The sequence below is a fragment of the Montipora capricornis genome, chromosome 2 (assembly GCF_036669925.1).
Source record: "Montipora capricornis isolate CH-2021 chromosome 2, ASM3666992v2, whole genome shotgun sequence".
Lineage (NCBI taxonomy): Eukaryota > Metazoa > Cnidaria > Anthozoa > Scleractinia > Acroporidae > Montipora > Montipora capricornis.
Genome location: NC_090884.1, coordinates 66,493,176 through 66,504,569, shown reverse-complemented (window position 1 = coordinate 66,504,569; position 11,394 = coordinate 66,493,176). Strand labels below are relative to the sequence as shown.

The 11,394-nt window shown below is 41.3% G+C and overlaps 1 long non-coding RNA gene across 1 annotated transcript in view; it reads left to right on the top strand.

Annotated features, from left to right (window-relative positions):
* LOC138031872 (uncharacterized) overlaps positions 1-10,105 on the top strand; it is a 17,502-nt gene extending 7,397 nt beyond the window's left edge. Inside the window, exon 3 of the long non-coding RNA XR_011128250.1 lies at positions 8,395-10,105. This is a non-coding gene — a long non-coding RNA (uncharacterized lncRNA). The remainder of the gene's footprint in view (positions 1-8,394) is intronic.
* The last annotated feature ends 1,289 nt before the right edge of the window (positions 10,106-11,394 follow it).

The window sequence follows — 11,394 nt, the reverse complement described above, 5'->3', positions numbered from 1 at the left end:
CCCTCAGGAATGTTCAGGTTGACCAGTCAAAAACCTGTGTGCCCTTCAATTGACCCTCTTACCCCTACGAGTTACTCTATCTAATACTAGACAATTTTACTTTTGAACTGGTGGTGTCGAGGGTATCCCCAGGAATGATTAGGTTCACCAGGAAAAAACCTGTGGCCACTTTATTGACCCTTTGACCCCAAGGAATTACTCTATCTAATGTTAGACAATTTTACTTTTGAACTGGTGGTGTCCAGGCTACCCTCTGGAATGATTAGGTTAACCAGTGAAAAACTTGTGTCCTGTCAGTTTATTGACCCTTTGACCCCAAGGAATTACTCTATCTAATGTTAGACAATTTTACTTTTGAACTGGTGGTGTGCAGGCTACCCTCTGGAATGATTAGGTTAACCAGTCAAAAACTTGTGTCCTGTCAGTTGACCCTTTGACACCTAGGAATTACTGTACTGTATCTAATGCTAGACAATGTTACTTTTAACCTGGTGGTGTCCAGGGTACCCCCAGGAATGATTAGGTTCACCAGGCAAAAGCCTGTCTCCCCTTGATTGAACCTTTGATCCCTAGGAATTATTCTGCCTAATGCTAGACAATTTTACTTTTAAACTTGTGATGTCCAGGGTACCTGCCAGAATGATTAGGTTTACCAGTCAAAAAACTGTGTTCCTCCATTGACCCTTTGATCCCTAGGAGTCACTGTATCTAATGCTAGACAATTTTACTTTTGAACTGGTGGTGTCCAAGGTACCCTCGGGAATGATTAGCTTCACCAGTCAAAAAACTGTGTCCCTCCATTGACCCTTTGACCCCTAGGAGTCACTGTATCTAATGCTAGACAATTTTACTTTGAACTGATGGTGTTCAAGGTACCCTCCAGAATGATTAGGTTCACCAGTCAAAAGCCTGTGGCCACTCTTTTGACCCTTTGACTTCTAGGAGTCACTGTATCTAATGCTAGACAATTTTACGTTTGAACTGATAGTGTCCAATGTACCCTCGGAATGATTAGATTCACCAGTCAAAAAACTCTGTCCCTCTATTGACCCTTTGACCCCTAGGAGTTACTCTATCTAATACTAGACATTTTTACTTTTGAACTGGTGGTGTCGAGGGTACCCCCAGGAATGATCAGGTTCACCAGGCAAAAACCTGTGGCCACTTCATTGACCCTTTGACCCCTAGTAATTAGTCTGTCTAATGTTAGACAATTACTTTTCCATTTTAACTGGTGGTGTCCAGGGTACTCTGGGGAATGAATAGGTTCACTATTTAAAAACCTGTGTCCCTTCCATTGACCCTTTGACCCCTAGGAGTTACTCCATCGAATGCTAGACATTAATACTTTTGAACTGGTGGTGTCTATGTTACCCTTGGGAATGATTAGGTTTACCAGCCAAGAACATGTGTCCCCTTCCATTGACCCTTTGACTCCTAGGAGTTACTCTATCTAATGCTAGACAATTTTACTTTTGAACTAGTGGTGTCCAGGGTACCCCCAGGAATGATTAAGTTCACCAGGAAAAAACCTGTGGCCATTTCATTGACCCTTTGACCCCTAGGACTTACTCTATCTAATGTTAGACAAGTTTACTTTTGAATTGGTTGGCATTCACGGTACCCTTTGGAATGATTAGGTTCACGATTTAAAAACCTGTGTCCTTTCCATTGACCCTTTAACCTTTAGGAGTTACTCTATCGAATGCTAAACATTTTTACTTTTGAACTGGTGGTGTCCAGGTTACCCTCGGGAATGATTAGGTTCACCAGTCAAAAACCTGTGTCCCCTTCCTTTGACCCTTTGTATTGACTCCTAGGAGTTACTCTATCTAATGCTAGACAATTTTACTTTTGAACTGGTGGTGTCCAGGTTACCCTCAGGAATGTTCAGGTTGACCAGTCAAAAACCTGTGTGCCCTTCAATTGACCCTCTTACCCCTATGAGTTACTCTATCTAATACTAGGCAATTTTACTTTTGAACTGGTGGTGTTGACGGTATCCCCAGGAATGATTTGGTTCACCAGGGAAAATCCTGTGGCCGCTTTATTGACCCTTTGACCCCAAGGAATTACTCTATCTAATGTTAGACAATTTTACTTTTGAACTGGTGGTGTCCAGGCTACCCTCACGAATGGTCAGGTTAACTAGTCAAACACTTGTGTCCTGTCAGTTGACCCCTTGACACCTAGGAATTTTTGTATCTAATTCTAGACAATTTTACTTTTCAACTCTTGGTGTCCAGGGTACCCTCGGAAATGATTACTGTAGGTTTACCAGTCAAAAAAACTGTGTCCCTCTATTCACCCTTTGACCCCTAGGAGTCACTGTATCTAATGCTAGACAATTTTACTTTTAAACTGGTGGTGTCCAAGGTACCCTCAGGAATGATCAGGTTCACCAGTCAAAAATCTGTGTCCCCTTCGATTGACCCTTTGACCCCTAGGAGTTACTCTATCGAATGCTAGACGTTTCTACTTTTGAACTGGTGGTGTCCAGGTTACCCTCAGGAATGTTCAGGTTGACCAGTCAAAAACCTGTGTGCCCTTCAATTGACCCTCTTACCCCTACGAGTTACTCTATCTAATACTAGACAATTTTACTTTTGAACTGGTGGTGTCCAGGCTACCCTCTGGAATGATTAGGTTAACCAGTGAAAAACTTGTGTCCTGTCAGTTTATTGACCCTTTGACCCCAAGGAATTACTCTATCTAATGTTAGACAATTTTACTTTTGAACTGGTGGTGTGCAGGCTACCCTCTGGAATGATTAGGTTAACCAGTCAAAAACTTGTGTCCTGTCAGTTTATTGACCCTTTTACCCCAAGGAATTACTCTATCTAATGTTACACAATTTTACTTTTGAATTGGTGGCGTCCTGGGTACCCTTGGGAATGATTAGGTTCACGATTTAAAAACCTGTGTCCCTTCCATTGACCCTTTAACCTTTAGGAGTTACTCTATCGAATGCTAAACATTTTTACTTTTGAACTGGTGGTGTCCAGGTTACCTTCGGGAATGATTAGGTTCACCAGTCAAAAACCTGTGTCCCCTTCCTTTGACCCTTTGTTTTGACTCCTAGGAGTTACTCTATATAATGCTAGACATTTTAACTTTTGAACTGGTGGTGTCCAGGGTACCCTCTGGAATGATTAGGTTGACCAGTCAAAAACCTGTGTCTCCTCCATTGACCCTGTAAACCCTAGGAGTTACTCTAGCTAATGCTAGACAATTTTCTTTTGAACTGGTGGTGTCCAGGGTACCCTCAGGAATGATAAGGTTCACCAGTCAAAAACCTGTGTGCCCTTCAATCGACCCTTTGACCCCTAGGAGTTACTCTACATGTATCTAATGTTAGACAATTTTACTTTTGAACTGGTGGTGTCAAGGGTATCCCCAAGAATGATAAGGTTCACCAAGCAAAAACCTGTGGCCACTTCATTGACCCTTTGACCTCTAGTAATTACTCTATCTAATGTTAGGCAATTTTATTTTTGAACTGGTGGTGTCCAGGCTACCCTCAGGAATGATTAGGTTAACCAGTCAAAAACTTGTGTCCTGTCAGCTGACCCCTTGACACCTAGGAATTATTTTATCTAATGCTGGACAATTTTACTTTTAAACTTGTGGTGTCCAGGTACACTCAGGAATGATTAGGGTTATCAGTTGAAAAACTATGCACCCCCATTCTGCCTTTGACCCCTGGTGTAATGCTAGACAATATTTCTCGTGAACTGGGGGTCTGCCTTACATCGTTAGAAATGATTAGGTTCCCTAGTCAAAAAACTTTTTCCTTTCCATTGACCCTGGAAGTTACTCTAGCTAATGCTAGACAATTTTACTTTTGAACTGGGGGTTTTCCGGGCACCGTGAGGAATAATTTAGTTGACCAAAACAAACTGTGTCCCCTCCATTGACTTTTTGACCCCTGGGAGTTACTCTGTGTGATGCTAGACAGTTTTGCTTTTGAACTAGGGGTGTCCTGGGTACCCTCAGGAATGATTAGGTTTGTCAGTCAAAAAACTTTTTTTTTCTATTGACCCTTTGACCCCTGGGAGTTACTTTGTGTAATTCTAGACAATTTTTCTTTTAAAGTGGGGGTGACTCCCAGGTTCCCTGAGGAATGATTAGGTTCAACAGTCAAAACGCTGTGTCCTCTTCATTGACCCTTTCACCCCTGGGAGTTACTCTTTGTAATGCTAGACAATTATTAGGTTCACCAGTCAAAAACCTGTGTACCCTGTAATGACCCCCTTTGATTCCTAGAAATTAATCTATGTAATGTCAGACAAGTTTGGTCTTTGAACGGGTGGTGTCCAGGGTACCCTCGTGAATGATTTGGGTCACCAGTTAAGAACCTGTGTCCCTTCCATTGACCCTTTGACCCCAAGGAGTTACTCTATCTAATGCTAGACAATTTTACTTTTGAACTGGTGGTGTCCGGGGTAGTCTTGGGAATGATTAGGCTCACCACTCAAAAACCTGTGTCCCCTCCATTGACCCTTTGACCCCTAGGAATTACTCTATCCAATGCTAGATGATTTTACTTTTGAACTGGTGGTGTCCAGAGTACCGTCGGGAATGATTAGGTTCACCAGTCAAAAAACTATGTCCCCTCCACTAAGCCTTTGACCCTTAGGAATTACTCCATCTAATACTAGACAATTTTACGTTTAACTGGTGGTCTTTCAGGGTACCCTCGGAAATGATTACTTTCACCATTTAAAAAATTGTGTTCTCTCCCTTAACCCTTTGACCCCTTGGAGTTACTCTATCTAAGGGTAGACAATTTTACTTTTCAACTGGTAGTGTCCAAGGTACCCTCCGGAATGATTAGGTTTACCAGTCAAAAACCTGTGGCCACTCTTTTGACCCTTTGACCCCTACGAATGACTCTATCTAATGTTAGACAATTTACTTTTGAACTGGAGTTGTCCTGGGTACCCTCGGGAATGATTAGGTTCACCAGTCAAAAAACTGTCCCCCGGGTGGTGTCCAGGGTATCCTTGCGAATGATTAGGATCACGAGTTAAGAACCTGTGTCCCTTCCATTGACCTTTTGACCCCTAGGAGTTACTCTATCTAATGTTAGACAATTTTACTTTTGAACTGGTGGTGTCCAGGGTACCCTTGGGAATGATTAGGTTCACCAGTCAAAAAACTGTCCCCCTTCCATTAACCCTTTGATCCCTAGGAATTACCTAATCAAATGCTAGACAATTTTACTTTTGAACTGGTGGTGTTCAGGTACCCTTGGCAATGATTACGTTCAGCAGTCAAACACCTGTGGCCCCTCCATTGACACTTTGACCCCTAGGAATTACTCTATCTAATGTTAAACAATTTACTTTTGAACTGGTGGTGTCCTGGGTACCCTCGGGAATTATTAGGTTCACCAGTCAAGAAACTGTGTCCCTTTTATTGGCCCTTTGACCCCTAGGAATTACTCTATGTAATGTCAGACAAGTTTGGTTTTGAACGGGTGGTGTCCAGGGTACCCTCGGGAATGATTAGGGACATGAGTTAAGAACCTGTGTCCCTTCCATTGACCTTTTGACCCCTAGGAGTTACTCTATCTAATGTTAGACAATTTTACTTTTGAACTGGTGGTGTCCAGGGTACCCTTGGGAATGATTAGGTTCACCAGTCAAAAAACTGTCCCCCTTCCATTAACCCTTTGATCTCTAGGAATTACCTAATCAAATGCTAGACAATTTTACTTTTGAACTGGTGGTGTTCAGGTACCCTCGGCAATGATTACGTTCACCAGTCAAAAACCTGCGGCTCCTCCATTGACCCCTTGACCCCTAGGAATTACTCTATCTAATGTTAAACAATTTACTTTTGAACTGGTGGTGTCCTGGGTACCCTCGGGAATGATTAGGTTCACCAATCAAGAAACTGTGTCACTTTTATTGACCCTTTGACCCCTAGGAATTACTCTATGTAATGTCAGACAAGTTTGGTTTTGAACGGGTGGTGTCCAGGGTACCCTCGGGAATGATTAGGGACATGAGTTAAGAACCTGTGTCCCTTCCATTGACCCTTTGACCCCTAGGAGTTACTCTATCGAATGCTAGACATTTTTACTTTTGAACTGGTGGTGTCCAGGGTACCCTCAGGAATAATTAGGTTCACCAGTGAAAAAACTGTGTCCCTTCCATTGACCCTTTGACCCCTAGGAGTTACTCTATCTAATGCTAGACAATTTTACTTTAGAACTGGTGGTGTCCAGTGTACCCTTGGGAATGATTAAGCTCACCAGTCAAAAACCTGTGTCCCCTCCATTGACCCTTTGACCCCTAGGAATTACTCTATCCAATGCTAGATAATTTTTCTTTTGAACTGGTGGTGTCCAGAGTACCCACGGTAAAGATTAGGTTCACCAGTCAAAAAGCTGTGTCCCCTGCATTAACCCTTTGATCCCTAGGAATTACCTAATCAAATGCTAGACAATTTCACTCAAAATTGAACTGGTGCTGTCCAGGTACCCTCGGGAATGATTAGGTTCACCAGTGAAAAAACTGTGTCCCCTCCATTGACCCTTTGACCCCTAGGAGTTACTCCATTTAATGCTAGACAATTTTACTTTTGAGCTGGTGGTGTCCAAGGTACCCTCGGGAATGATTAGGTTCCCCAGTCAAAAACCTGTGGCCCCTCTATTGACCCTTTGACCCTAGGAATTTCTCTATCTAATGTTAGACAATTTACTTTCTAACTGGTTGTGTCCAGAGTACCCTCTGGAATGATTAGGTTCACCAGTTAAAAACCTTTGCCTTAGCAGTTACTCTGTGTAATGCTAGACAATTTTACCTCTGAACTGGGGGTGTCCCAGGTACTCAGGAATGGTTAGGTTTATCAGCGAAAAACCTGTGTTCCTTCCATTTACCCTTTGATCCCTGTCTAATGCTACACAGTTTTACTTTTGAACTGGGGGGTGTCCCAAGTATCCTCAAAAACAATAATTATTAGGCTTGCCAGTCAAAAAATCTAACCCTTTCATTGACTCTTTGCCCCTGGCAGTTATTCTTTTTAATGCTAGACAACTTTACCTTTGAACTGGGGGTGTCCTGGGTACACTCAGGAATGATTAGGTTTATCAGTGGAAAACTATGTACTTTGACCCCTGGGAGTTACTCTCTCTAACTCCAGTTGATTTTATTTTTGAACTAGGGCGTCCTGCGTACCTTGGGGAATGATTAGGTTCACCAGTCTGAGAAACATGTTTCGTCCATTGACTCTTTGACCCCTGGGAGTTACACTGTCTAAGTCCAGACAACTTTACTTTTGAACTTGGGGCATCCTGGGGAGCCTGAAGAATGATTGGGTTTAGCAGTGCAAAAATATGTTTCCTCCATTGACCCTTTGATCCCTGGGAGTTAATCTGCCTAACTCCAGACGATTTTATTTTTGAATTGAGACATCCTGGGTACCCTGAGGAATGATAAGGTTCACTAGTCGAACAAATATGTTTCGTCCATTGACCCTTTGACCCCTGGGAGTTACTCTATTTAATGCCAGACAATTTTGCTTTTAAACTGGGGACTTCCAATAAAGCCTGAGGAATAATAATTGGGTTTAGCAGGCCAAACATTATTAGCCCTTCACTGACCCTTTGGCCCCTAGGAAATATTCTGTCTGATGCCAGACTATGTTTCTTTTGAACTGGGAGTGTTGGGTGCCTGAGGAATGATTCGGTTCACCGGTTATCAAACTGTCTCCTCTGTTGACCCTTTGACCCCTGGGAGTTACTCTGTCTAACGCCAGACAATTTTACTTTTTAACTGGGGGTGTCCCGAGGAGTGTAAAGAATAATTGGGTTAACCAGTGAATAGACCGTGTCCTGTCCCTTCACACTTTGACCGCTGGGAGTTATTGTGCCTAGCGCCAGACAATTTTACTTTTTAACTGGTGGCGTCCTGGGGAGCCTGAGGAATGCTTGTATCAGTCAAAAAGAATTTTCCCTCCATTGACCTTTTGACCTTTGATAGTTACTCTGTCAAACACCAGATGATTTTACTTTTGAACTTGGGGCATCCCAGGAAGCCTGAGGAATGATTGACTTCACCAGTTGAGAACTATGTTCACTCCATTGACCATTTGACCCCTAGGGGTTGCTTTGTCCTGTTGAGCCTAAGGAACAATTGGGTTTACCAGTGAATAAACCGTGTCTCCTCCATTTTACCTTTTGATCCCTGGCAGATACTCTGTCTAATGCCAGACGATTTTACTCCTCGACTGGGGAGTCTTGGGGCACCTGCACTCATTCATGAAAGATAATATTAATACTCAAAGATAAATTTTGTATGCCCACACGACCATGTTATATCCTCTATATTTAAAGGGTTAAACAAATGTTTGACTCTGTTAAATAATTTTAATTGTTCTCTGCAGGATTGGAAGTTTACTTGTCGCCAGTCGAAGGACAATCTTACAAGAATAATGATTAGCGTACTTGTTTTTCAGTGCGGACCAAAAACAAAGAAACTAAGGAAGGAGAAATGTTAGCTTTAAGTGCTACTATGACCAAAAAGTCAATTCTTCCTTTTCTTTGGATTTCAAAACAATGTTAAACACCAAGTTTTAAGCCTTGAGTCAAAAAAGACTCCTGTTTATTTTAACTGGAAGTTTCCTATATAATGGTTAGCCATTGAAAACTTTAAAATATTGAGAAAGCTGGATCGAGGAGAAAATGACGTCAGACTCACTCGTTTAAGAATTCCATGCGTGTCTACGCAGTTGAATTAGTATGGAGTACGGTGAAATTTTAAGCTAGGGAGTAAATGACGTCACTGTCCCTAGATCCAATTCTATGAGGCCAAATCAGTCAGTTTTGAACGTGAGTAATGGCAGACCGTGAAATCTGAAAACTTACACCCAAAGTAAACAGCCTTTGGATAAAAATCAAAGCTCAAAATTTTGCAATTCGGGTGTTAAGCAAACACACTTTCAAAATCTGAAGGAAAAAAGCAAGTAATCTTTTATCATAGTTTACCGTATCAAGTAGCATTTTTACAACTTCCGTACTCGTTTCATCTTGAGTTTCACCAACCAGATGTAGGGGGTTACAAAGCAGAATAAGGCTCTGTTTGGTGCCCTTTCTATAAGGCTGGACCACAACACCACAAGTTTTGTGCCCTCTTGCCCCCTTCTGTGTCGGGGGTGGAAGCTGAATAATAAGTAATGCATAATTGGGTCTGAAAACGCCGGAATAATGAATAGCGCAGTTATATGCCAGTGGAATAATGAATAACAACAATGAATAATGAGTAACCTACAAAAATTTAAAAGGAATAATGAATAATTCGAACAAAACACACAAAGAATAACGAATAATCGACGTCCAATTATTCAGCTTCTACCCCCGATTCTGTGTTACTCCTTGCAAATAGTGTGTGGGTCCTTTGATGTCTCACAGTGTGGAATTTAAGATAGGGCCTATAGCTTATTGTCCTTATGAGTCCTTATTAGAGAAGACTTGATAGGATAACTATCAGCAGATTTGATTACAAAGGCAGTACCTTCTCCTGAGCCGTTTAAAGACCCTGACTGGTGGTCTGACCATCTTTTATCCTGCGCCCTCCTGCACAGATCCTGAGTGTTGGTCTGGCTCGGGCTTGAATTTGCAATAAACTGAACCAATTAGTCTGCAGTGGTATGCTTGGTCTCGTTAACGATTTGATGAGGCATCATTTGCATGAACGAATATACGAAGTTTAAAGTGCAAACTTTGAATGCAATGTTCGAAGTTACTAAATCATAGCTTGTGCGGAAACTGTGATAATTCTCTGAATTACCTTAGTTTCCCTTACCTAAGATATTAATCATTTTCACCTTTTGCAAACATTTGTTTCCATTTTATATCAAAGTATATCTTTTCGTATGTGAGATATTTAAATCACAATCGAGTCTTCCGCCCGTTTATACTTCGAAGACTTTTTTTCCTTTTTCCCTGCACTCCTTATTCCAGTAATTTTTTCCTATAAAACGAACGAAAACTATAAAGTTATTATCAATAACGTCTATTTTATTTATACTAGCTTGCTGTACACTATTATTGTTCCTACCCTATTGTTAATTTTGAATATGATGTGAAGAGATCGAAGCATTCAACATTGCATTGTTTATTTTTCATGCCTTTGTGCAAGATATGAAATTGTTATTTTCGGGAAAGCAGGGAATCCACTTGATGACCACTCACCTTCACCAATTCCCAATGAAATTTTGCTTGCAAGTGGTTGGCAAAGAACCCTCTTCATTTGTTTCCGGTTGACTGGGCGGGCTCGGAGCAAGCAAGGCTTTTGCTAATTTTTCGCTTTCCTTTGTTAAAGTCAACAAAATAATCCTTGTAACTTTATGTTAACTAGCGAGAGAAATGTTCAAAATGGACTAAAAGCGATAGAAAAAATGAAATGATGACCGCTCTATTACGAAATGCGCATTATCATTTTCACCCAGGCAACCATGCGGAAGTGTTTGGACCAGAAATTTTCCCTTCGGATATATATGAGGTCTCGGGAATCGGGTCAGATTTAGGAACAAAGCTGAGTTTTTTAATCGAATGAAAAGCGCCCCTGGTTTAATTAATAGCGCTGAAAACGTTAATAAACCAATTCAGCCATTTTCACAATATACCACAAGAAACTAGATCCCAAGAGGAGAATCTTTGTTGACATCATGGTATCCTTTTTTTTTTATTTTATACCATACGGGTTTGCACACACAAGGTATCATTTTATTTACAAATTCACTCCAAAAGGTAAAAGAACTTGCTAAACCCGGTTCAATAAACAATTTTAAGCCTTAAGTTTTCATAGCGAGCCGGTTATTAGCCAAAAAAACCTAATAAATTCTTGAGTGGCAAAAGCGTTAATGATTTCATACATTTTTTGTAAAAACTCGAATTTTCTAAGCATCATTGTTCAGAGATTATCTGGTACATCGCGTTCAACTTATGAGAGATACCTCATTATGTATTCAGGTACTTTATTCTTAGCTAAGGAATGAGAAAACCATACCCTTACTGTACCCTCGTGCCTTGGGAATTAGTCCTCCTCATTCCACACTATTTGTTTGCACCGGTCCCCACAATGTCAATATTAGAGAGTTTTACATTCAAGGAGGAGAACGAGTACGAGATTTGACTGCCCATTTTTAGCGAAAATACTTGGAAGATTTATAACCCGGACGATTAATCTTACTCTTTCTTAGCAGTGTAGGTTGCTCAGTTATTCTTATTACTGGTAGCTGAGCCTTTTTGCTGATGGAAAAATGCCAAAACTGCCACCGTGTTGTTGACTTGTTTTGACACGACGACATTCTCGCAAAACGTCGTACTGTACTGCAATGACGCCGCTATCACGTTTTTCCCGCCAAAATGAGGCTGGTTAGCGC